This window comes from Lithobates pipiens, unplaced genomic scaffold (assembly GCF_037356315.1).
Source record: "Lithobates pipiens isolate NorthernLeopardFrog02 unplaced genomic scaffold, aLitPip1_a1.2 Scaffold_22, whole genome shotgun sequence".
In the NCBI taxonomy this organism is placed as follows: Eukaryota; Metazoa; Chordata; class Amphibia; order Anura; family Ranidae; genus Lithobates; species Lithobates pipiens.
In genome coordinates this window covers 111,170,686-111,197,515 of record NW_027507784.1, presented here as the reverse complement: position 1 = coordinate 111,197,515, position 26,830 = coordinate 111,170,686, and the positions used below count along the sequence as shown (strand labels likewise).

Sequence of the window (26,830 nt, the reverse complement as noted above, 5' to 3'; positions counted from 1 at the left end):
CCTGATTTCACTTTTATTTAAAATTAAGTTTTATACACTGCACCAAGAGACATGTAGTTGTTATTTATTTACCCTGGTTTTATTAGCACATAGCACTTTTTTGCTTGCTGGGTCTGCTGAAGGTGACAGAGCTAAGCTTATATTCCCATTCTGGTGCATGTTTAGTCAGCTGACCATAGCTGGCTCTGCAGTGCGTTTACTTTTCTGATAATTCTTCTGACTATATTGTTCATATTGGTGTACCACGATTACACTGAACTTACCTTTCTGGTCAAACAAGTATTATATTTCTTGTGTAGAGTCTAGGTGCAGGCACCCCTGTAGTGCATTTACTAATTAAAAAAAAATAAAAAATTTTAATTTTTTTAATAGCCTGGATTTATTTCAGTGTCTGATAATTTATATAAATATAACTGTATTATTTGCACTTCTAGCTAGAGGGGAAGAGTTTCATATTGTGTTATAGGGATAATACCCCTCCCCCATATCTTTGAGTTAGAAATACCTCTCCAAAAAAAAAAAAAAAAAAAAAAAAAAAAAAAAAAGAAGAAATACCTCTCCCACTCATATTTGTTGAGTGAGAAATATAGGGAACTATCCCCTACCGTGTAAAACCTTAAACCAGAACAGCGCGATACCAACCTACCCACAATGTCCTCATTGATGTAATAAGACGAGACCACTTTCGGCAGAAAAAACTGTTGCGGACACCTTATCCTTGTGGATAACCAGATAGGGCGACTTGCAGGACAAGGCCGCCAGTTCCAAAACCCTCCTGGCCGATGGCTACTAGAAAGACCACTTTCTGGGAAAGAGTCAACAGGGGAATCTCCCTGATATTTTCAAACGGCGTTTTTTTAAGCGCCGACAACACCAGGTTCAAATCCCATGGGGGTAACGGTGGATGCAGCGGAGGGACTACATGCCGTACTCCCTGAGTAAAGGTACTCACTAGGAAATGAGACGCCAGGGGTCGCAAAAAATAAAAAATAAAATAAAAAAATAAAAAAAGGCTGAAATTTGCCCCTTAAAATGGTGCTTAATGCCAATTTCTAGTCTACTCCTCATTCATTCATTCATTCATTCGTTCGAAGAAACAGCAGGATATAGAAAAGGAGCGCAGATGCCATCCTATCTCCTCACACATGGAGATGTAGGCCTTCCAGGTACGAAGGTATATCTTCTGAGAAGAAGACTTCCATGCTCAACTTATTTGGGATCACAGAGTCCGACAGACCCCGGTTGCTCAACACCTGGCTCTCAATAGCCATGCCGTTAAAGCCAGCGATGGTAAAGCAGGATGGAGAATTGGACCTTGAGACAGAAGGTCCCCTCGCAATGGCAGTTGCCAGGGAGCGTTTGCCACCAGACACACCAGGTCTGCGTACCAAGGACGCTGAGGCCAATCTGGGGCAACCAGTATCACTGGGATCCCCTCGGCTTCCACTCTGAAGCAGACGTGGTAACAGTTTCAGTGGAGGAAAGGTGTAAATCAGCTGGTACTGATCCCACAGAGCCACCAGCGCGTCTGCCCACGGATCTTTTGTCCTGGAACTCGAATTGTGGCACCTTCCAATTGAGACGGGAAGCCAGAAGATCCACGTCTGGTGTGCCCCACTTGAGGCACAGCAACCTGAATATCTCCGGATGCAATGCCCATTCTCCTGGGTCCAGCATCTGTCGACTCAGATAGTCCGCCTGCCAGTTCTCCACTCCTGGGATGTAAATGGCCGGCAGGGCCGGTACGTGCCGCTCTGCCCAACAAAGTAAGTGAGCGACCTCCCGTGCAGCAGCTGAGCTTCTTGTTCTCCCTTGGTGATTGATGTATGCCACCACAGTGGTGTTGTCTGACTGGATCCTGATGGAACGCCCTTGCAGTGTCATCGACCATGTGGAGAGGCACAGCCTGATTGCTCTCAATTCAAGCAGATTGATCGGAAACTTTGATTCTTCCATCGACCAGAGGCCCTGAGCTGACTGAACCCCCATCACTCCACCCCAGCCGGATAGACTGGCATCCATTGTGATCACTGTCCATTTCAGAGGTAGGAACGATTTTACGGACTGAATCACCAGGGACCTCAACCACCAAATCAGTGAGTCTGACTGACTGGCTCACCTGGATCTGTCGATCCAGGGACAACTGAGATTTGTCCCATTTTGTCAAAATCTCCTTCTGCAGGACTCTGGTGTGGAACTGGGCATAAGTTACTGCCTCGAATGAGGTACCATGAGTCCCAGTACTCGCATGCAAAAGCGGACCACTTGTGGTTCATAAGCAATTTTACCGCAGGTAGAAAAAATAAAAATAAAAAGAGGGCCCTTGCCTATGGTGTGGCTCCTTAGCCTTCCTGGCCTGTGGGAGTAGGGTACTCTTACCACCGGTGCCATTTTTAATAATGTCATCCAAGGAGGCTCCAAAGAGCGATCCGTCAGGGATTTTTTGATGCCTGGTCAGCAGACCAGCATTTTAGCCCAATCAGACGCCTTAGCACCACAGCTGACACTGAAGACCTGGATAACCGAGGGAGAGCACCCAGGGCCGCATCACAGACAGGCTTAAGGCCTTGCACTAGTTTGTCTGCTAGTTCCACGCAGACAGGAGAAGCCTGTTGCTCTCCCAATTCCCAGTGCAAAAGTTTTGCCCACTCAGTCAGTGTCTGCGACACAAGTGCGGATGCCCGTACTGGTCGTACGGCTGACCCCACAACCATAAACAAGGAATGAGCCACTGCCTCGGCCTTCCTGTCCTGGGATCCTTGAATGCAGGAGTCCCCTCAACCGGGATTGTGGATACTTTAAAAAAAAGGAGGGGATAACACCACGCTAAACCTAAAAAATGGGGGTGATATACACAAAAAAAGAAAATTTAATTTCTGTAGCAGCTAACACTCAGACAAAGTCATACAGATAAAAGCAAAAAAAAAAAAAAAAAAGTGTAGCGCTAAGGCTTATAATAGCCATGTGAAAAATGAGTAAAAATCACAAAGTGAACAGTAATGTGTAATGTGCAGGTGAAAGTCCAATGACAAATGTAAAACTGGTAAATGTGAGTCAATCTGAAGGATTAAAATCCGAATGAGGATCAACCGTGGTGTCTCGGAGATGATGACTACACAAGGATGTAATGCTTGTGACACGGAGAACATCAATGCTTAAAACACTCAATGAGGTACTCTTACCAGCAGAGGTGGACACACATACCATATGGCAGTGGGTCAAATGCGCATGAGTAGTTGTCTTTGGGTATGATGGCGAGGTGCCGGATGGTTGTCTTTAAGTATGATGACAGGGTCCCAATCACAGGAATAGGTTCACAGCTGAAGGTAATCTCTGAAAACAGCCACAGCTTCAGAATCCAACCCGTCTGTGTTCACCGGTACCGCGACCGGAGGAGCCAACTATTTTTTGAGAAGGCTCTCCTCAAAAGGGTAACGCACCGCCATGTACTTGGGGACCAAAAAAGGTCCATTGCGGGCGACCCTATTCCTTGTAAATGAACTTTTCAAAATAAGTCAGATACGGGAACACCTTAGGTGAACATGCTGGCTTGCGGGACCCAAAAAGGACCGGTACATCAGCAGAGAGCTCTGCTAGCTCCTGAATCTTCAGGATATCACACACAGCTGTGATAAGTGCTCCAAACAAGCGTCCTCACTGTCCGAATGGTCCTGGTCAGTGTTGTCTGACAAGACAGAGCAGGGGTCACCAGCCTCAGCAGGAATAGAGTCTGCATCAGAGCTCTCCCCAACAGGGGGGGGGGGTGCGGGGACACTTTAGTGCACCTTTCTTCCCATGCACTGCCTACATCTTGGCAACAAACGAATGGAGGACCACCGTCAGAGTGTCCATGGGCACTGCGCAGTCTGCAGGTGACCCCGATTGCAATTGCCTGGATTTTGGGGGAAGAAACACCAGTTTCTGAAGCCATGCTGACCTTACCCTGTCTGCCACCCGAATGGGACTTAGGACAGTGACAGTCCCACCCTCCTTGCTGCCGCTGGCTGAGGGGGCTCTTTCCCGCAGGACTCACTATCCTGAGGAGTTCTGCGCTATCCCACAAGCAGTGCCTGAAGTCCCTGTGGGCTCCCAGGTGCAGAGGAAGCAAAAGCTGTGTCGGTGGCAGCCGCTGCAATTCACGCCAAACCGCCCAGCGTCCAGTAAAAAGACATAAAACACAGGGAAAATGGCTGTGAGAACACATAAGCACATGCTACTGCAAGAGAAACACTGAAAAAAATAAAACATAAAACCGTGTTCAGGCTTCCAGAAAATGGCTGCCAGTGTCCTGTATAGAAGGTCACTAGAAAAATGGCCGCTGAAGCGCAGGAAAGCATGCTGCCCTTGCCCACAACTAAAATGGCCACCAGCAGCTCCATGAAGTACAGGAAAAAAAAAACGATGGCAGTGAACACATCGCCGTACAAGACATCACAGGCACCTTCCAGGGGCATGAAGAACAGGACCCCGATAGGTAGCGTAGCCCCCCAACCTAGGCGAGAGCCCCTGTATAGGCACACACACACACCGCTCAGCAGCCACTTGCAGCATCTCCCATGGGGGGGGGGGGGGAATAGGGACAGGGAGAGAAGAGAGGGAGGTGAGGGACCCCCGAATCGACCTCCCAGGTAATGCCCAGCTGCTCAGCCCCAATGAGGCAGGGAGAGCTGTACTTACCAGTCCTGAAGAGCTGGGAGACATTCCATTACAGACCCACTCTCTGATCAGTACAGGGTGGATGCTGGCCTTGGCACACTGACGCAGACATCAGTAGCCTGGTCATATGTGCGCCTCGGAGCATAAAAGCTCATCGACCACCTCTGGAGCCGAGGTTTCATCGTGGCCGACCCAGCGCAAAGCTCTGGTCTGCACACGCTCGATGGCCGGGCTGGGGAGACTACAAGTATAAGGGTATTCAGCCTGTCACCCAGCCAGCTGTTGATCGTAAATCACAGGATCATTTATCTTGCGCAAAAAGCATGCTTCTGCATACAAAAGCACGGAACGATGGGCCCGCAGGGTTCCTAGGTCCTTCTCCTTCACTAGGCAAAATAAAACTGAGGTCTGTCTGGCAGACTGGAGGGTTGTTGCCCAAGGGACCGCCCCCTGGGCAGAACTAAGAATTCTGAGTGTTGTGTTACAACTAATGCCTAGTAACTCCTAGTAATAGGGCAAACAACCCAATGGCTAAGAGAGGAGCTGTGTCGGTCGGTGAATATAAGAGAAATGTTTATTATTTTTCATTACAGGAGCCAGGAAAGCATTGCACCAGTGATCAGAAGATCGCTCATGCCATGCAGGTCTCCTGCACACTGTCAGTGTATCGGCTTACCCATACATCCCGTATAGTTAAGCTGATACTCGCTGACAGGAAAACTCAGTGAACTACCATGGCACTATGGAGCTGCAAAGGAGGTTAGGGCATGTAGTTCATTCAGAGACACAGAACTGTGTCTAAATGACGTGGCCCATACTTCTGCCACAGAAAGGTGAGACATCGGCTGCAGCACTGGGAGCATGTTACATGTTCCACCCTATAAATCGGATGGAACATGTGACATGTTCCCAAAAGGCACTTTAAAAAGACACTACCACTGACTGCTAGTCTTTGGAGATATCACTACTGTTTTGCTCACTGCTCTCCTTGCTAGAGGCTCATAAGGAACACAATGGCATGAGGAAGCAAAGCCCTGCCTCCGCCAAGATGGCCACCTCACCATAGATACAGTGCAAAACCAAGGAGAGGTTACACCATACCAGGTAAAACAGCAGCTTCAGGCAGACCACAGGTAACACTCTAACTTAGCCTTTCTCAACCTTTTAAACTCAGAGTAACCCTTGAAATAACCTTCCAGTCTTAGGGAGCCACTGCTAAAACATACTAGATCTACAAATCGTGATACATTAGTGTGATGGTCAGTGGTAAAAATACTCCTTACACTTGTGGTCATTGGGAAGACTTATCCCCTTACAGATAGATAAAAAGATCTATGGTGTCAGTGGGAATGTATCAGAGTAAGAAATTGCTCACTGCTCAAGGAACCCCTTGCAACCTCTGGAGGAATCCTAGGGTTCCATGGAACCCTGGTTGGGAAACTCTGCTCTGACTAAACCTCTACCCATCTTTTATGGCACAGTTTTCAGAATTCAGTTCCGCTTTAAGAATAAGTGCCAACAAGGAAACTACTGCAATAAAATGCCGCAATGTCACTCTTCGAGAGCAAATCTTTCCTCTTCTAAAGAAGTCTGCACTCCTCCAGTGGTCACACAGATTAGTTGCAGATTGTGGCATTAGTGAAGGTTGTTTCTGTCCTCAAGGTCGCCTTCAAATCAAGCATTAGTAATGTGTACATTGACAGTAGCCAGAAGTTAATAAATGAATAGTATGAGGAAGGGGCAGAATTGGAGTGTAGGTTGCCGGAAATTCATATTAAATTGTCAAAGAACAGAGAAAGCTGAATCTGAATGCGGTCTGCCAAAATACCAATCTTACATAGACTTGAATGAACTGTAACAGAAGGGCTATATAAACTGCAAAGAAAAAAAAAAGGCTTGAATTCTAATGACAGTCTGTGTCCTTTACTGTCATCACAGCTTTGTGGTCTTTTTAAGATAATTGGCATTTTGTATAAGATAGGTTTGATCTTCTCATTCGCTCCGATAGCCGACCCTCCATATTTCAGCCTGTCACCGGGAGTGAACTTTTCTGCACGTTAATGAAGCAACAGTGTAACATAGTTCTATGCTCTGCTCTGTTTCTATACTTAGTAAAAGTGAAAAAGATCAAGTAACACATCCATGATTATCTGGGTCAGTGAGCCCTTTCCCTGGTCATGTCACTGTGCACAGATGGGGAGTATGATGTAGCCAGGAACTTGGGTAGAGAGCCAAAGTGCCCTTGTAGAATTTGTCAAGAGAACAGCTGGTGCAGAGCAGAACACACAGCATCACCAGATCATCTCTCCATAGAACTGCGGTCTCAATTTGTTGAGTGTGCCATGACAAGCCCCAAGCTAAAAAAAATTAGTTTTAAAAAAAGTTTGTCAGGAGAAATACATAGGCTTCTATTACCGACTCCCTACTCTAGTAGAAGTCCCTTAACAGGCATGCTGATCCTCTGTCTTCAACATGCTCTACACCAGTGGTACCTCAGTCCTCAAGTACCCTCCAACAGGCCATGTTTTGGCAACTTCCCTTAGATAAAATAGCTCTTATCAGTACCATGTCATTGATATTAATTTAAAGCAGCTGTGCAAAGTAAAGGAAAACCTGAAAACATGGCCTGTTTGGGGGTACTTGAGGACAGAAGAAGTTGAGAACCACTGCTCTACCCTACACTACAATTGAAGAATGAACTTCTGATCTGCATATTTGTTTTAGCTCCGTGACTTAATTTTTTGAATACAGTATTTACAGAAGCGGTGTCGGGATCAGTTGAATATCTCCATCAGGACCTTCTATGAAAATAGCAATTGACTCAGTAGTCAGACTTGGGGGAGGTTATAGAGAATTATGTTTGGTCCCAATGGTCAACCATGGTGCAGAAAGGAATCCCACAGGAGTGACATTATCACAGCTCCAGCCAATCACAGCGACTGAGCACGCAAATGCGGAAAAAAAAAAAACTCCGGGAGACAGCATTGATCTAAAGTAAGTAAGTATTTGATAATGAGCTCGTATGCAATGCATACTAGTTTTTATGCCTTTGTCTTGCAAGTTTTTTTTTGTTGGGTTTATAACCACTTTAACATGCACATATTGAGTTGACCCACCCTTTACAGCTTCAGCACTTCTGGGAAGGCTGACCACAAGGTTTACGAGTGTGTCTATGGGAATGTTTGATCATTCTTCCAGAAGCGCATTTGTGAGGTCAGGTGAGGTTGGATGAGATGGCCTGGCTCGCAGTCTCCACCCTAAATACGCTTTCCATAGACACTCCTAAACCTTGTTTTCACATTTTCACTTAAGGGTACACTCACTTTTGTTGCCAGCAGTTTAGACATTAATGGCTGTATGCTCGGTTATTTTGAGGGGACACAAAATGTACACTATTATACAAGCTGTACACTCACTACTTTACATTGTAGCAAAGTGCAATTTCTTCAGTGTTGCCACATGAAAATATATAATAAAATCTTTACAAAAATGTGAGGGGTGTACTTTTCTGAAATACCGTGTATATATATATATATATATATATATATATATATATATATATATATATATATATATATATATATATATATATATATATATACATATACATATACACATACATACATACATATATATATATATATATATATACACACACATATATACATACACACACACACACACACAGTTGTGCTCATAAGTTTACATAACCTGGCAGAATTTAACAGAATGAGAACACAAAAACTTTATGGTTAGTGTTTGGCTGAAGCCATTTTTTTATTATCAATCAACTGTGTATACTCTTTAAAATCATAAACTACGCAAATTAACCTGCTCAAAAGTTTACATACCCCAGTTCTCAATACCGTTTATTGCCCCCTTTAATATCAATGACAGTTTAAAGTCTTTTGTGGTATTTGCGAATGAGGCTCTTTATCCTTCTTCAGATGGTAAAGCTGCCCATTCCTCTTGGCAAAAAGCCTCCAGCTCCTGTAAATTCTTGGGAGGAGTGGCTCATTGATATTGAGGTCAGGAGACAGATGGCCACTACAGAACCTTCACTTTATTCTGCTGTAGCCAATGACAGGTCTACTTGGCCTTGTGTTTTGGATCATTGCCATGTTGGAATGTCCAAGTACATCCCATGCACAGCTTCCTGGCTGATGAATGTAAATGTTCCTCCAGTATTTTTTGATAACATACTGCATTCATCTTGCCATCAATTTTTACCAAATTTCCTGTGCCTTTGTAGCTCACACATCCCCAAAACATCAGCAATCCACCTCCTTGTTTCACAGTAGGAATGGTGTACCTTTCATCATAAGCCTTGTTGACTCCTCTCCAAATGTAGCGTTTATGGCTGTGATCAAAAAAAGCTAAATTTTGGTCTCATCACTCCAAATGACTGTGCTAGAAGGTTTGAGGCTTGTCTCTATGCTGTTTGGCATATTATAGGTGGGATACTTTGTGGCATTTGCGTAGTAATGGCTTTCTTCTGGAGACTCGACCATGCAGCCCATCTTTCTTCAAGTGCCTCCTTATTGTGCATCTTGAAACAGCCACACCACATGTTGTTGTCAGAGTCCTGTATTTCACCTGAAGTTATTTGAGGGTTTTTCTTTGCATCCCGAACAATTTTCCTGGCAGTTGTGGCTGAAATTTTAGTTGGTCTACCTGACTGTTTGGTTTCAACAGAACCCCTCATATTCCACTTCTTGATTAGATATTGAACACTGCCGATTGGTATTCTCAATTTCTTGGATAGCTTTTTATATACACCTTTCCTGTTTTATACTACCTTTTCACGCAGCTCCTTTAAAAATTATTTTGCTTTCCCCATGACTCAGAATACAGAAATGTCAATGTAGCACTGGATGAAAGATGCAAGGGTCTGTCAGGAGTCCAGAAACGCACTGCCCTTTTACACACACATTACAAGCAAATAGATCACAGGTGAGGATGGTTACCTTTAATAACATTCACACAAGTTGACACAAAGGGGTTTGAATGGCTAAAGCCTCATACACACGATAGGACTTTGTACAAACTTTCCCTTGGATTTTTGTACAAAGGGCGTCGGCCCTGAACTTGTATTGCATACACACAGCAGGACTTTTTCAGCCAACTTTCACCAAATCATGTGTTTTTTTTTCTGCTCTTTACCGCCACCTTTGGTCAACTTCTGTATTGTTGTCTGATCTTTTGCATTGGTTCTGAGCATGCCTGTTTGTACTTTGTACAAAAGTCCTATGGTTTTCTGTACACACGATCAGACTTTGCTCCATCAGACTTTTGTTCCCAGAAAGTTTGTCCGTTCGCACAGCCAACAAAAGTCCGATGAAAACCAAAAAAGTTTGTCCGATGGCGCATACACGGTAGGATGTTGCTCCAAAACAGCTAATTTGCATGTTTGTTGTCAAAAAGTCTGATCGTGTGTATGGGCCTTTACAGGCAAAAATCACCAGGGTATGCAAACTTTTGATCAGGGTCATTTGGGTAGTTTCTGTTGTCATTATGATTTAAAAGGAGTAAACACAGTTGATTGATAATAAATGGCTTCAGCCAAACACTAAACCACGAGTGAAATAAATAAAAAATTGCATCCATTATATTCTCTGAAAAATGGCCAAGAAATCAAATTCTGCCAGGGTATGTAAAGTTTTGAGCACAAAAGATTATAAATGGAGAAAATTCACCTGGATTCCATATGTGAACTTGGCCTTTGTATGCATTATCCTCAACTCAGTTAAGCGGACTATGCAATGAGGGTTGTAGTCTGTGGATGCTTATTTTTGCAGGGCTGTACAAGACACCAGGCAATACAAACTAATCCGGATTTGGTTAGCTTGGTTCCTATAACCTCTAGTTTTGCTCTCTAGGGGCACAAGTAGATGACATTTTAAGAGTTGGTCAAAAACCCACACACATTGGGCTGCATTCAATGCAGATGAAGCACTCCCACCCACTCAAGTTGCTTAAAATGTTCCTTACCCTGAACCCTGTGACCAACAGTCCTGCTGTGAATATCTGCATGCTGCTGTTTTGGTCAGCACAGCGCAAAGCATCAATAGGACCATACCTTAGTCACTAACTGACCTTCAGACCAACTCTGGCCAATGCAGACCAAATTCTGGCATGCTCAAATGGGTTTATTTCTGATGCAAAGTTATAACCACTTATTTCACTTACAGTAGTTTTGGTAACTGAAATGTGTTCTCACTGCATTTATTATCCAAATGATGCCATATAAAATAGAAAAGCACTCTTTGTTTAACCGTAGACCGCAAGAAAAGCCTCATCTTAATCACATCTCCAAACGATTTTGTGCAAGAACAAGTCACGTTAATTGTGCATATGCCGTTTCCAGCACAAATAGTGCTCCTCTGAGGCATTTAGGTCATCTACACAGAAACACAGGCAGATGGATTAAATAGCTGGCGTTGGACTTTTCATTACAGAAATGTTGCCAGTGTTATAAACTGCTTCGTGTTCAGCAACAACAAGATTAAACAAAGAAAGTCTCCTATAAAACAAAAATAGTCAATAAATTTAACAAAGAAGAAAAAAAAAAAACGGTATTTTTACCTAAAATGCACCATTCTTTGCAGGATAAATATTACAATTCTGGTCCAATTTTTTAAAACTCACTGATCTCTAAATACAAATAAAAGTTTTACCTATTGTCTTTGTGGTCAGTATTTGACGTGCTTATAAATTGTGGCAGCTAACATCTTCCTTTGACGCAACACTGTGCGGCACCCGTTTTGGATGTTAAAACTGATCCTTAACCACTTTAAGACCGGGCCTATTTTTCAGAATTGTTGTTTACAAGATAAAATCTTTTTTTTTTTTTGCTAGAAAATTACACACACACACACACACACACACACACATATACATACATTATTGGGGTTTCCAACACCCTATAGAATAAAACCGCGGGCGTTGCAATACTTTTTGTCACACCGTATTTGTGCAGTGGTCTTACAAGTGCACTTTTTTTGGTAAAAAAACAAAAAAAACAAACACACACAACAGTGAAGTTAGCCCAATTTCTTTTTTTAGATTGTGAAAGATGTTATGCTGAGTAAATTAATACCCAACATGTCACACTTAAAAGTTGCACCCGCTCGTGGAATGGCGACAATCTTTTACCCTTAAAAATCTCCATATATGACATTTAAAAAAAAAAAATTCTACAGGTTGCATGTTTTGAGTTACAGAGGAGGTCTAGAGCAAGAATTGCTTTCATTCTACCGATTGTGTCGATACCTCACATGTGTGGTTTGAACATCATTTTCATATGCGGCCGCTATGAGTTTGCTTCTGCACACGAGCTCGTCGGGGCGGGTGCGTTTAATAAAAAAAAAAAAACATTTTTTTCATATTTTACCTTTTAGGTTTTAATTTTTACACGCTCCTTTTTAAAAAAAATTGATGTCACTTTTATTCCGATTACAAGGAATGTAAAAAGACCTCAGATCTCATATTTACACAAAAATGCAATAAAAAAAGTCTCTTTAAGAGCTATGGCGGAAGTGAGGTTTTGACGTCGCTTCCGCTCGGCAATGGTATGGAGACGGGTGGGGACCATCTTCCACTCACTCAACTCCATACTGCAGATGGGAGCAGATGCCTCCGGTAAGCAGCAGAGGGCACCAGAGCGCTGCAGGAGGGGGGGCCCTCTCCCACTGCCGATAAAAGTGATCTCGTGGCAAATCCACCACAGAGACTGCTTTTATCTGAAAGCAGACCACCCCCTGAAGAAGAGGATACCAGGGTTATGGCAGCTAGCTGCTACCATAACAACGATACCCTATTCAAACAGCCAACTTATAACAAAGGCGGGCGGTCCGTAAGTGGTTAAAAAAAAAATAAGGGAGGCTCTGCACATCCCAAACCGACCAATCAAGATGGCTGAAGATACCAAACCTGGAAAATGGATAAAACAAATTTCTCAGTAACTGGGAGTGACGAGGGACATAATGGTTGTTGTGGCGTGGGTGGGGAGCCAGAAAGATACTTTAGGTCCGCTTAAGGGCTCATGCACACCGCAGCTCAAAAAAAAAAAAAAAAAAAAAAAAAAAAAAAAAAGGTTGCTTTCACAGGCATTTGAGCTTTTAGTTCTCTCAGGCTGCATTCACACCTGAGCGTTTTCAGCGCATAAAACGCCTGAAAAATGCCCAACATGCAAAATTCTATTCATTTCAATGGCACCTGTTCACATCTGAGCGTTTTGTCACCCGAAGTAAAATACCTGAAACTCAAAAAAGTACGCAAGCTTCTTTTTGGGAAGGTTACACGAGTTTTTCTGCTTTTTACATGGGTGACCTTCTGACCTGTACAAAATTGCGATAAAAACACACAACTTTCTGCCTGAAAACTAAACGCTCAGGTGTGAATGCAGCCTGAAAGCTTGACGAAACCTGTGCTTTATGCTCTTGTGCGCATCGTTGACCTTCAAGCTCTTTTGAGCATAAGTTATTTCTTATTTTTATTTTTTTCTCACAAAACCTCTCCTCAGCTAATCTTTAAATTGTTTTTATTTTTTGCATTTTCAAGCTTCTTTGCGCTTTTTCAAGTTTCTTCATGCTTTCCCACTTTTTTTGGGCACTTTTTCTTGAAAGCTACTCTCAAAAACGTGAATTTGGTGGGGGGGGGGGGGGGTTCTGCCTGTAAGAGCAAATGCTTGTAAACTCCTGAAAAATCCATAGTGTGCATGAACACATTGGCCAACATGAAGAGTTTCCAGGCAGAAAAAAAAAATTAGAGATCAAAAAGTCTGTGGGTGCAGCTTCTTTGAGATGCAGTGTGCACAAGGCCTAAAGAGTATCTCTCGGAAAAAAATTTTTTGTTAAAAAGTTAAAAAGTGAGGCGATGATTCATACTTCTATTTGTATCATCGCTGATAAAAAAAAAAAAAAAAAAAATTAAAAATACATTTAAAAAAAAAAAAAAGGAGGAAGGGAAAATTTTTTTTATTTTTTTTCACACATACACACACTTTCTTGTACACATGGACCAAGAGCAGTGTGTGCTGCAAGCTTTTATAAAGCCATCAGACTGCTTCAAGCAGCTTTTTACAAAAAACTCTGCCTACAAGCAAGAAGGCCACCGAAGGAAACAGAACTGCCACTAGAGAAATGCAAATAAATATCCATCTCATCCATATTTCATGAATTCCAATTCCACCAGCCAACAATAGTAGTCTCCATGCTAAAATCTATCACCTAAAACAGAGTACGCGTACTATGAAATTAATTACAATCAGTTGTTTCAGCCGATCTGTATTTCATTAGTATTCTGACAGATGAATTTTATTTTAATAGGTTTAATAATGTGTATTTTAACTCTTTTCTAGCAATGGCTATGGATAATATATGTACAAGAAAGAAATTGAATTTTTAATACAAATTCCAGTAACAGTCCTGGGATTTAGCATGCACGCTCCTATCCACTCATCAGTTTTCTCTATCCTCCTTTTAATTAAAATTCCTTTTCCAGTCTACGCATATATTTGTTATAGTAGGACACTCACACTGAAAAAAAAAAAAAAAAAAAATGTAAAGCATTTGGGAACTAAAAAATAAAATAGGATTATTTAGTCATATTTACCTGTAAAATCCTTTTCTTTGAGTACATCATAAGACACAGTCAGGCAAATATTCATTACCTACTGGGTTATACTTCATGACCTAATGGGGGGGAAGTAAGCAAGTTACCCCCTGCATAAAATGTTTGGATCGGTGAATGAGAGGGAGGAGGAAGGCCTTTCGAAGAATACTGATAAGGCCGAAACGTGATCTCTGATTGTACTCAAAACCAATTTAATTTCCAAAGCTGACTGTAGAAAAGAGAATTCTCCCAATCACTTATTTCCAAGGATGCCATTTTCTGGCTTCACACCAAGCAATACAAGTCTTCCAGACCTTATGATAAATTTTCCTAGACTGGAACACCCTCTTTCCGAATCCTACGCAACAAATGTGCAAGGAGAGGGATCGGAGGGAAAGCATAAACAAGGGAGTACTGTCTCCATGGAACGATCAGAGCACCTTCTCTGATTGCAAGAGGATCCCTTGTTTGGGACAAAATTGCTGTAGCTTGTTGAATCTAGATGCCAAAAGGTCGACCTCTGGCCATCCCCTGTGCTGGCAAATTTCCTGGAACACCCCTGGGTGTAGGGACCATTCCCCTGGGCAGATCTGCTGGCGGCTGAGATAATCTGCCTTCCAGTTCTCTACTCCCGAGATATTGTCTATCGTTGTAAAAATCGGTACATGTCCCTCTGCCCAAGCTAGTATGTGGTTCACCTCCTTCAGAGATCAACTCCTGGTACCCCCTTGGTTGTTTATATAGGCCACTGCAGTGACATTGTCAGACTGAAGCCTGATAGGACAGTCCTGAAGCTCCACTGTCCAGGACCATAGGGCCAGACGTAATGCCCATAATTTCAGGATGTTGATGGGCAGGGATCTGTTCTGTCCCTGACCTCTTCTAGGGTCGCTACCCAGCCTGAGAGACTGGCATCTGTAGTCCGTATTCTCCAAGATGCCGGGAGAAAGTATTTTCCCTTTTGCAGGTACTGATCCTGCAACCACCAGTTTAGGCTTAAGCATACTCGAGGAGATAAGCACACTGGATAATCCAGGGCCTTTCCTCTTCTGATCCAGGCCAATATGTCTTTTTGTAAAGGCCTGGAATGGAATTGGGCATAGGGCACTGCCTCGAAGGAGGCTACCATCCTCCCTAGAAAACTCCTACAAAGCCGAATGGAGGGTTGCCTGGTGCCCCTTATCTGATGCACATGAACCTTCAGGGCACAGATCCTTACAGGTGGCAAGAATATTCTTGCTTGACCCGTATCCAAGATCGGATCTAAATACTTTAAACTTTGAGCTGTTTTCAAGGCTGACTTTTCTGTATTTATGATCCAGTCTATATTTTCAAATAACACACTGTGCATATTATGCTCTGTTCTAGAGCCTGTAACTAGCGATCTCTGAGTAGGAGGTTGACCAGATACCTGAGCACCAGGATCCATCAGGCCCTTAAAGTCCCATTACTGGTGCTAGAACCTTTGTGAACACCCGGAGAGCTGTAGCCAGCCCAAGGGGTAAAGCCACAAACTGAAAATTACACTCCTCTACTGCAAAATGTAGGAACCTCTGATGAGGTTGAAAGATAGGTATGTGTAAGTATGCATCCTTTATATCGATGGAGGCTAGAAAGTCTCCCCTCTGGAGTGAGGCTACTACTGAGCGGACAGACTCCATCTGAAAGGACTGCATCAGTAGATACTTGTTCAGGGATCTTGGGTCCAAAATTGGCCTTTCGTCCCAATTTGGTTTCTGAAACCGTAAACAAGTTTGAGAAAACCCTGTGCCCCTTTCAGATATCGGAACCTCTAAAATCACTCCTTCGTGCACTAGATGTAATGCCTGAAGCAATAAGATTTCTTTTTGGAGGATCTGAGGGAACACTGGATCTTAAAAACCTCTGTGGGGGAACCCATCACGGATTACGCATTGTAACCCCGCCCCGTCTCCTGGGATATCAGTGGTGTGCCGTAGGAAGTCCTGATAATGGATAGCTAAGCACATGGAGAGTGTGCCGTAAATCAGGGGAGATCTGGGCATGCTCAGCGACGTCATTCTAAAGAACAAAAAGGATAACAATACTAAGCAAGTAAGGAGATGTTCCCCTCTTCCCCCATCCTCAACCCATTCCTGCTCCAGACTAGGAGGCTCTGGGGAGGGGGATCTGTCATGCTTCCCGCTACCCTGTGGGATGGAGGCAATCATGCCAGCAATCTTGTGCTCTAAGCTAGGGCTGAGGACCGTTCATCCTTCGTGATAAAGGGAGAAGCAGCAGCGTTGACTGTAGGCACAATACCAGATAGGCGCAGTGGCTCAGATTGCCAGGAAGCCTCTGGTCTTTTAGGGGATACAACTAGGTTCATCAGGGACTACTGACGATATAGGTGACTGACGAGGATACCGGAAGTGACGTTCGCATACACGAGCGGATTGCTCGTCCGTTTTTAAAGCTGTATTTTATCGTATGTTTGTGAGTACCTCTTTTTTTATATCGTTACAATAAATTTTACGAACGTACTTCACCATCCGAGTGTACCTCTATCTTTCCTATGAGACCTCTGGGAGTTATACTGAAGCCAAAGATCTATATGGAAACTATCTGAGAGGAAAAATACCTACCTGAGGGGACCAATATCCACCTGCTAGGAATTGGGATAGAATCCCTGGACCCTTGTTTTTGCTGCTTGATTTGCTGTTTACCTTACAGCAGTAAGACCTCTGGGAGTTATACTGAAGCCAAAGATCTATATGGAAACTATCTGAGAGGAAAAATACCTACCTGAGGGGACCAATATCCACCTGCTAGGAATTGGGATAGAATCCCTGGACCCTTGTTTTTGCTGCTTGATTTGCTGTTTACCTTACAGCAGTAAGGTAAGGGGCCATTTCACCTAGTGTGCCGTGTATACTGGAGACACAGAAATTACAACACGATTGCTGGCACCTGTTTTTCTTTTTGAGAAGCACTGAACAAGTCACTGAGCACCTATTTCAGCTTTTATATAGACTGTCTTATATACATATTTAATAATTTTTTTATATTTTTTAAGAAGATTACGGAACCAATTATCACTGTCACTTTATTTAACTTCACTAAAGACTGTATTTTACCATTTTTTTCATGCACTATGAATTGCACGTTTTAACATTTGCACTTTATGGAATATTTTTTCCTTTTACTTAGTTACTTATGTTGATATATAAACACATGATTTCTGGAATTTAAGTTTTATAATACACTAGCACAAGGCACCTTAATTTCTATTTAAGATAGGCTAGTTGATTTATAGCTAGATTTTATTTTTTCCAGTACTAGGCTCTCTATATTTATATCTAGTTCAGGTAGCGCAACACCATCTGTTTGATTTTCACTTTTACTATCTGGGGGTTAGGGTTCATACCCCTGTCGGTAGTTTGCTGCAACCTATCCTTTTAAATAGTTTAGGCCCTTGACGACAGCGCGGGGATACCTTAAACCAAATGACGATATAGGTGTGCCCTTCCTTGTAGTGTCAGTCCCGCTCCTCTTTTTTGAAGACATTTACTAGCCACAAAAAGAGAGTACTTGGGTGTATTATTAAAACACCTCAGAAGGGAGACCTTTTAATAGGGCTCCTGAGCCCCCATGTAACAATCCTGCTAAACAACCTTTAGCCTGCCAAGCAACACTTGGTGGCTCACATGACCCAGTAAGGAAAGAATGAACATTTGCAAGTGTCTGTTCAGAGCCTGCTCTGTCTCGCACAACTGCCTGGAAGCACCGTATGCTTGGCCTATAGAGGCTTAAATATGCTGGGTGTACGGCGAATGGGAATGAGACGAATCCTCGTGCGCCAAGATAAAAGGCTACTGTGGCGCGTGCGCAATGGCCGCTAAACAGTGTGCACCATCATACAGGTAAAAAATAGCCAAATACAAGGAAAAAAAAAAAAAAGGTACACTTTGCAAACACCCACAGCTAGCCCAAAACGTCCCAGATCTGGTCACCACACATAGGTGTCCAGCCTCTAGCTAGCCTGACTGTTTGCTATCATTGTGGGGTGTCCCAGCGATTGTAAGTAAAGGGGTTTCACTTACCCGTCCAGGCGCACAGAAGCTTAGAAACTAAGACCCCAAACTTCACCCATCACGACGGGTTCCTGTCACTTGAGGACCTTCAAGGACTCTGTACCTTCTTCATGTTTAGGGTCAACTCCCTTGGATCTGTAAAGCACCCTGCAGGAATGCTTTAGTGCTGTGGTGTCCAGGAATCCACTATGCAGTGTCCAGCGCTCGGAGTACGCATTACAGGATCTTGAGTCTTCTTTGCAAGGCTCGGGTACAACTTATCTAAGCAAATAAGCCTGTGTCAAATGGAATGTATCCGATTAGTCAATCCTTTGGTTCATTTAAGAACAGTTTGTGGGACTAGAGTCCTGGAGCTCAGAGAGCTTAAACTGTGCCATCCACCTTGCAGACCCTGGTAAAAAAAAAAAAACCTGAAGCACTTCCTGTATGGGATCAGTTATATAGGGGATCACTTATAGTCTGAAGACCTTTTGTCTACCCGTGTCCATTCACCCGGTGATTAAGTATAACCCAGTAGGTAATAATTAGCCTGACTGTGTCCCATGATGCATAAAAAAGAAATGGCTAATAATGGAGCACTCAAACTGACCAGCTCAAATATAATGCAAATAACTAAAAAATAAAATAAAAAGCAAGCGAGGCTTGAGCAACACAGACAAGTCTTTGAAAACACTAAACACCCACACAGATTGTCTACTTAAAATGTCAACTCCTTGTTATAGTCTCTTACAAGTGTACGGCATGATTACAAATAGTACAGCCTTGATGTATCTAAAAAATCATCCACTTTGTGGATAATCAAAAACCGGCGCAAAGTACTGCTGGCGTTTTTTTGTTTTTTTCCCCTTTAACTTAACTCTACCACGATCAGATATTTTTCTAAACTCTGAACAGTTTTTGCATTTATGAAAATATATATATATATATTTTTTTTAGAAAAGTTATCATACGGTTAGGCCTGTGAGAAGATGGGGCTACCACCAGATGAGCTTGCTCTGAGTTTGTGCATTGCTATATATGCCCTATTGCTGGGCACTCTGTTTGGAGTTGGGGACCACACTTTATGGAAAAGTGCTTTGGTGTGGCAGTATGGCTTCAATGAGGATTTGCAAATACATGCAACAAAAACCTTAATAGGTCTTTCCCCTAGCTAGTTGAAAAATGTGCATGTGTCTATTGTTGTATTGTTTTTTTATTTTGCGCAGGCCAAATGCACTTACAGCCACCACCACCCCCGGTCAGGTAACCCACACCCAATCCCCCCCATTCAGTCTGGTCGTTTTATCAGGAGCACTGGCACTTACCCCATCTATGGAAGGCAGCGCTTCACCCGGACGGCTGCTGCTGCTTCTTCTTCTTCCCCTGCTTTCCTCCGCAGGCATCATAGGAGGGGGTTTCACAATCCATTGCCCTCCTCTGCAAGCATCGGTCGGGTCTATGAGTCCAGGCAGAAGGAGAGCAGAGGAATGACCCCTCTTATGTCAGGCCTCTCTCCTCTGTCCCCTCTGTCTCCTCTGTCCCCTGACACCACAGGCCCAACTTTAAACACTTTATTCAAATTAACATTTAATGGCTTAACTTCCCAAATAAACTGTCCCACACACACCCACTGCATATACAGAGCCATGAATATGTGTGTGGGTCCATATGGCACTAGTAGCTTCAGTCCTTTTGAAGAAAATATAAGACTTTCTTCAGCTAGCCACTTTCGTTGGTGCACTTAAACTCCTGAATAGCAGGGACAAACACCACAACTCATCCAGATTATTAAGTGAGGAGGGCAGGATCTTTCCCAGCAACGTGAAAGGACAATGGTGTCTGTATACAGTGTCCCTGGGAATGGATGACCTTATCCTGTGGCACTACAAGTGTCAGCAAGATGATTAACAGCAATGATGTCTGTATGCAGTGTCCATTTAACTTCTGTGGTGCAGTGTCCCCATTTCCTGCAAATAGGCAAAAGCCCCCTCACCCAATCCTGCAGCCAAGGCCCAAATGAACATCTTGGGACAAACAGGCTCTCCTGGTGACCTGACTGGTCACCTCACACCGGAATGCTTCACTGTCAGTGCAGGTGCGCCTGGAATCGCCCTCTCTCAGGCTGGATGCCCCGACTGGTGGCGGAGGCCTAAATCAAATGGTGAAATCACCTAGAAGTCGCTACCTCTCCCTTAGGTCTAATCTCTTCCTCTGTCTCGTGCTGTCTGAAAATCCCTCAGCAAAGCAAGATGGATCCTTTTTTCCCTTTTCTCCAGAGCATGCTGGCTCTTGCAGTTCCATACAATTCAATCTGAATGTGAAACTTGAGTCCTGGAACTACAATTCCCTTTATGCTTTGCTCCCTGATGGCAATCACTCTGCTGACAGGATGTGATGACACAGAGTCTTAGCTGGCACTAGAGGGAAACAGTTATACTGCCATAATGTTACAGAGTGTCTTCTGATACTGCAGGCAAGATAGGCAGCTCTTTGCTACATTATATTATTATGTGCACCGGTTCACCTGCCATATCATTGCTATTTCTCCCTACACTGTATATGTATTTGAACTGGGTATTTAGCTGTTTGACTCGGGTGCCTCTTTAAATTCTATAAAAGTAGATCTAAAAGAAATAGAAGTGTTTTCAACAATGGATGGGTGGAAGATTTTAAATGGAAATGCTGCTACTTAATACTAGTGAAACGCTAATTCATGAATGCAAAAAGGGAAAAATCAGAAGCGCAAATGAATAGCTTACAACTAACACATGTGAATCAAATCAATATACCGTATATACTCGAGTATAGGCCGACCCGAATATAAGCCGAGGCCCCCAATTTACCCCCAAAAAAACTGGCAAACTTATTGACTCGTGTATAAGCCGAGGGTGAGACATGCCTGTCCATCCCTGTGTGTGTGTCCGTCCATCCCTGTGTGTCCGTCCATCCCTGTGTGTCCGTCCATCCATCCCTGTGTGTGTGTGTGTCCATCCATCCATCCATCCCTGTGTGTGTGTGTCTCCATCCATCCATCCATCCCTGTGTGTGTGTGTCTCCATCCATCCATCCCTGTGTGTGTGTGTCTCCATCCATCCATCCGTGTGTGTGTGTGTGTCTCCATCCATCCATCCGTGTGTGTGTGTGTGTGTGTGTGTGTGTGTGTGTGTGTGTGTGTGTGTGTGTGTGTGTGTGTGTGTGTCCAGCCTACCTGTGTCCCGAGCCTTTGTCCCGAGCCTCCGTCCCGTGCCTTGCCTCCTTGCCTCCGTCCCGTGCCGTGCCTTGCCGCCGTGCCGCCGTGCCTTGCCTCCGTCCCGTGTCGTGCCTTGCCTTGCCTCCGTCCCGTCCCGTGCCGTGCCTTGCCTTGCCTCCGTCCCGTGCCCTCTTCGTCGGCGCCTCGGCGGCCATTGTAAAATTCAAAAGCCTCCGCCTTCGCCTGTGATAGGCGGAACACTGAATTTCCCAGCAGCCTGTGTTCCGCCTATCACGGACATCGTATCATCCTCGTCCGTAGTACTATCACAGGCGAAGGCGGAGCCGCGGCTTTTGAATGATAGAATGGCCGCTGTCTGTCTGCTCGACACGCTGATCGAGCGGGCAGACAGCGATGACTCGAGTATAAGCCGAGGGGGGCACTTTCAGCCTCAAAAAAGAGGCTGAAAATCTCGGCTTATACTCGAGTATATACGGTACCCTATGAATATTATGCTATCGCTAGTAATATTATCCTAACATATAACAATGTGTAAATCCTATGTATAAACAAATAAAATGTCAGCACAATAATATGTGAAAGCCCACACTTTTGTGCAAACAAATATTGTGGATAAAGTGGTCACATCCAAAAAAAAAAAAAAATACGAATAAAAATATATATAATAAATATATAAATATATATATATATATATATATATATATATATATATATATATATATATATATATATATATATATATATATATATATATATATATATATATATATATATATATATATATATATATATATATATACATATATACATATACAAACATATATACACACACACACACACACAATCGGTTTCTCAATCTCAAAAATATAGTTCTTAAAAAAAAAAATTGAATTCATATTCACAATCTCAGCCAAAAATATAATCCAAAAGTGCATCTGTTCATAAAATCAAAGTCCAGATTTTCAAGCCCACAACGAATTAAAGACAAAAACGTGATCCAACGCTTCATGTAATTATAGCACTCAATGTGTTTCTTCACCATAAGTCCTAAAGTATCTCACCAGAAGTTATGGCTGGTCAGATTACAAACCAGCAAAGATCTGCCCTACTAGTTTTGTCATTCAACATCCTCGTAGCTACCGCTCTGTGAAGACTTAGAATGACAAAACTCGTAGGGTGGGGTGGTAGCTATGAGGATGTTGAATGACAAAACTAGTGATCATGCTCATGGCTTTTGAAACTGTAGCTGGAGCTGATAAGCATATATAATCATTACGCCTTTATGCCCTAGCATCGGAAAGACACTTGTGAGTGCTTTTAGTTTTAATAAAACAAGCATTGTATTGTTATATTTATGGAGATATTTCTTCCTTCCTCAAATATCCTTCAATTCATTTGTGAGAGAAATTGACAAGAGGACACATCAGAGACAGCACAGTGGAGAGTGGATTTGCCTGACACGCAACACAAAGCGCTTTTGCCGGTTTATAATCTGACCAGCCATAACTTTTGGAGTTACTTTAGGACTTATGGTGGAGGAACACATTGGGTGTATAATTGTGTGAAGTGTTGGATCACGTTTTTGTCTTTAATTCATTGTGGGATTGAAAAATACAGACTTTGATTTTTTTGAACAGATGCACTTTTGGGATTATATATTTTTGGCTGAGATTGTGAATATGAACTTAATTTTTTGCAAATTTTCACTTTATTTATGAACGATATATTTGTGATTGAGAAACATTGTATATAGTCACTTTTATTTTTTTAAGATTTTTTCAATATACAGTACAGACCAAAAGTTTTGACACACCTTCTCATTCAAAGTTTTCTTTATTTTCAATGAGAAAGTGCATCAAAACTTTTGGTCTGTACTGTATTTTTTGTTTGTTTTTTGGATGCAAGCACTATATCCACGCACAAGAAATTTGTTTGCAGAAAAGTGTGGGTTTTCACATATTGTGCTGACATTTTATTTGTTGATATATAGGACATTTTATTTGTTTATACAGTGGATTTACACATGGTTATATGTTAGGATAATATTGCTAGCAATAGCATAATATTCATAGGGCGTATTGATTTGATTCACATGTGTTAGTTGCAAGCTATTCATTATCACAAGATTTTTAGATTTGCGTTGTCGATTTTCCCTTTTAAACATTTAAAGCTGAAGAGAGGATGGCTTCAGTTTCTTTCAAAACAAAAATTTAACAAGAATCTCAGATCACTGCTCCAGAACTTCGTAAAGCAGGTAAAGCTTTGCTTTTTTTGTTTTCATCAAGCATAGCAGAAAGGGAACGCTGTTAAATCTGATTTGCCTGTACTTACAGGAAAACTTCGTTGGATTTGGAAGAAAGGAAATGAGTCATGGTGGATTTGGTTATCGGCCAGTGTCTCTCAAAGCCTCCCATGGGTAAGCAGATGTATGGTCCTTACACTGCTCATTCATATCTCCATGCTGCACCTGTCAAGCTTAGTGAACAGCAATGTTGCCCAGTCTGTGATAAATATACTAATATGTAACCAAATGCATGCCAGCTAGTCTGGCTTTTACTGGGTACAGGATAGTAAAAATTAAAATTTCACATATACAGGCAATATTCTTAATACAAAAACACTAATTGGCTTTATTTTGTAATGGCAAGGAAATAGTTTATCTTTTGGAGTTCAGGCAATTTTTTAGGAATATATGGATTGCATCCTCTGTAAACAATATACATTATAGTTTTCAATCATGCTGTATACCATTACCTCAACTATACCACTTACCATCTTTAAAGTTGGTCAACGTCTACAAGTACTCTTATGGATGCTAAAAAATAAAAAATAAAATAATAAAAACAAAAAAAAATAAATAAAACAAAACACACCACAACATGCACAACAGAGTACACGGCAATGCTTGCTTATACGTTACGTTAATTTATTTATTTTTTAGATCTACACACAAGGCTTTTCTTAACCACTTGCCTACTGGGCACTTAAGCACCCTTCCTGCCCAGACCAATTTTCAGCTTTCGGTGCCCTCACACTTTGAATGACAATTACTCAGTCATGCAGCACTGTACCCAAATGAATTTTTTGTCCTTTTTTCCCCCCCACAAATAGAGCTTTCTTTTGGCGGTATTTGATCACCTCTGGGGTTTTTATTTTTTGCGCTATAAATGAAAAAAGACCGAAAATTTTGAAAAAAAAAAACACACATTTTCTTTGTTTCTGTGATAAAATGATGCAAATTATTAATTTTTCTTCATAAATTTTGGCCATAATTTATACTGCTACATATCTTTGGTAAAAAAAAAAAAAAAAAATTAGTGGATATTATTTGGCCTTTGTGAAAGTTAGAGAGTCTACAAGCTGTGGTGCAAATCATACAAAATTGATCACATCTGATGTACTGGTGGTCCATCTTATTTCTTGTGACCCGACAAGCCAGGAAAGTACAAATGCCCCCCAAATGACCCCCTTTTGGAACGTAGACATTCCAATGTATTTAGTAAGAGGCATTGTGAGGTTTTTGGTGTTGTCATTTTTTCCCACAATTCTTTGCAAATGAAGATTTTTTTGTTTTTTATTTTTATTCCCACAAAATTGTCATTGTAATAGGTTATTTCTCTCACATGGCACGTGTATACCACAAATGACACCCCAAATTAAATTCTGCTACTCCTCCTGAGTATTACGATACCACATGTGTGGGAGTTTTTCACAGCCTGGCCACTTAGAGAGACCCAACATGCAGGGAGCGCCGTCACGTGTTCTAGGAGCATAAATTACACATCTAAATTGTTGACTACCTATTATACTTTTGAAGGCCCTGGAGCACCAGGACAATGACACGCAACACTGACATGGCACTGATGGCAGATGGCACGTGACACTGACGACAGATGGCACCAATACGTGGCACTGATGACAGATGGCACCAATACGTGGCACTGATGACAGATGGCACTGGGGATACATGGCACTAGGGACAGGTGGCACTGGGGATACATGGCACTGACACGTGGCACTGGGGATAGGTGGCACTGATAGGTGGCACAGGGGACAGGTGGGCATGTGTGTGTGTGCGTGTATACACTCACTGTCACAGACGCTGCAGCACGGAAGCTCCCCCTCCTCACACGCTGTCTCGGTGTGAGGAGGGGAGCCGGCGATGAGAGATGATCTCATATGTTTACATATGAGATCACCTCTATTGGATAGCCCGATCGAGTGCTAAATGGCCACTGCGATTGGCCATTTAGCACGATCTGTGATTGGCTGTGTCCGAGGGACACGGCCAACACAGAACTTCCCCGATGCGTGCCCGCGGCGGGGCGCATTAGGGAAGTAAACAGGAGGACGTCCAGGGACGGCCTCCCAGCAGTTAGCGTCCGCTCTGTAGCTGTCTTTTGGCTATAGAGCGGGCGCAAAGTGGTTAAAGTGATTCTAAAGGCAGAAGGTGCATTAAGATAAAAAACCTTCAGTATGCAGCAGCCCCCCCCCCCTCACATTTACCTCAGCCCCCTCTCGATCCATGAGTGCCTCGGCTGTCCGAAACTCTCCCTCCTGATTGGCCGAAACAGAGCAGCAGCAGCATTGGCTCTGTCAAAGACAGTTAGCTAATCGGGGGGGGGGGGGGGGGGGGGGCGTGGCTGAACTGTGGTTCCGTGTCTGTCAGCTAAGGCTCGGCTTGCCCCTATAGCAAGCGGTTTGCTGTGGGGGCACTCGACAGGAAGGTCCCTCGCCGAGAAAAGGTGAAAAACCACTGCACAGAGTAGGCAAGTATAACATTGTTATTTGTAAAGAAAAAAAACAATTTGACTTTAGAATCACTTTAATACACCATTCTATACGGTTATCAATCTAAGAACAAGCTCACTTTATGTTCACAATAAACCAGTGTCCCCCAAACCTGCAACTACCAGGATTACATTTTGAGGACTAAGATGCCCATCATTTTACTGACTGCCTCAAGCAGTAGAAGAGCCAAGCACACCTATGGCCAGCACCAAGTTAAGCAACTTAAGATAGAACAATTTAAAGTGAACCTAAACCCAAAAGTAAAAATGTTATATGCTGCGGCATAACAGTCCTTGAAGTAAACCCTTCTATACTTTACAGCCAAGGAAGCTGGCATTTTAGGCTCAAGTTTGATCGATTTCTAATGGCAATGACTAAAGCTACATACCAAAACACATAAGCCCTGTATCATTTTGTACCACACCCGAATAAATAAATGTATTCATTGCGGAAGATCAAGCTGTCAGCTTTCCCTTATCAGTTTAAACTACAGTTGCAATGGTGCTGTACATGTGATCAGCTATGA

General features: G+C 42.7%; 1 protein-coding gene across 7 annotated transcripts in view; it reads right to left on the bottom strand.

Annotated features, from left to right (window-relative positions):
• Nucleotides 1–26,830, bottom strand: part of OSBPL6 (oxysterol binding protein like 6) — a 329,956-nt gene that overhangs the window by 218,662 nt on the left and 84,464 nt on the right. Inside the window, exon 3 of one of the 7 annotated variants that reach the window (XM_077448095.1) lies at nt 24,286–24,328. The exons of the other annotated variants lie outside the window; for them this stretch is intronic. The gene's annotated coding sequence lies outside the window, so the exon portion shown is untranslated. The remainder of the gene's footprint in view (nt 1–24,285; nt 24,329–26,830) is intronic. 7 annotated transcript variants of the gene reach the window in all.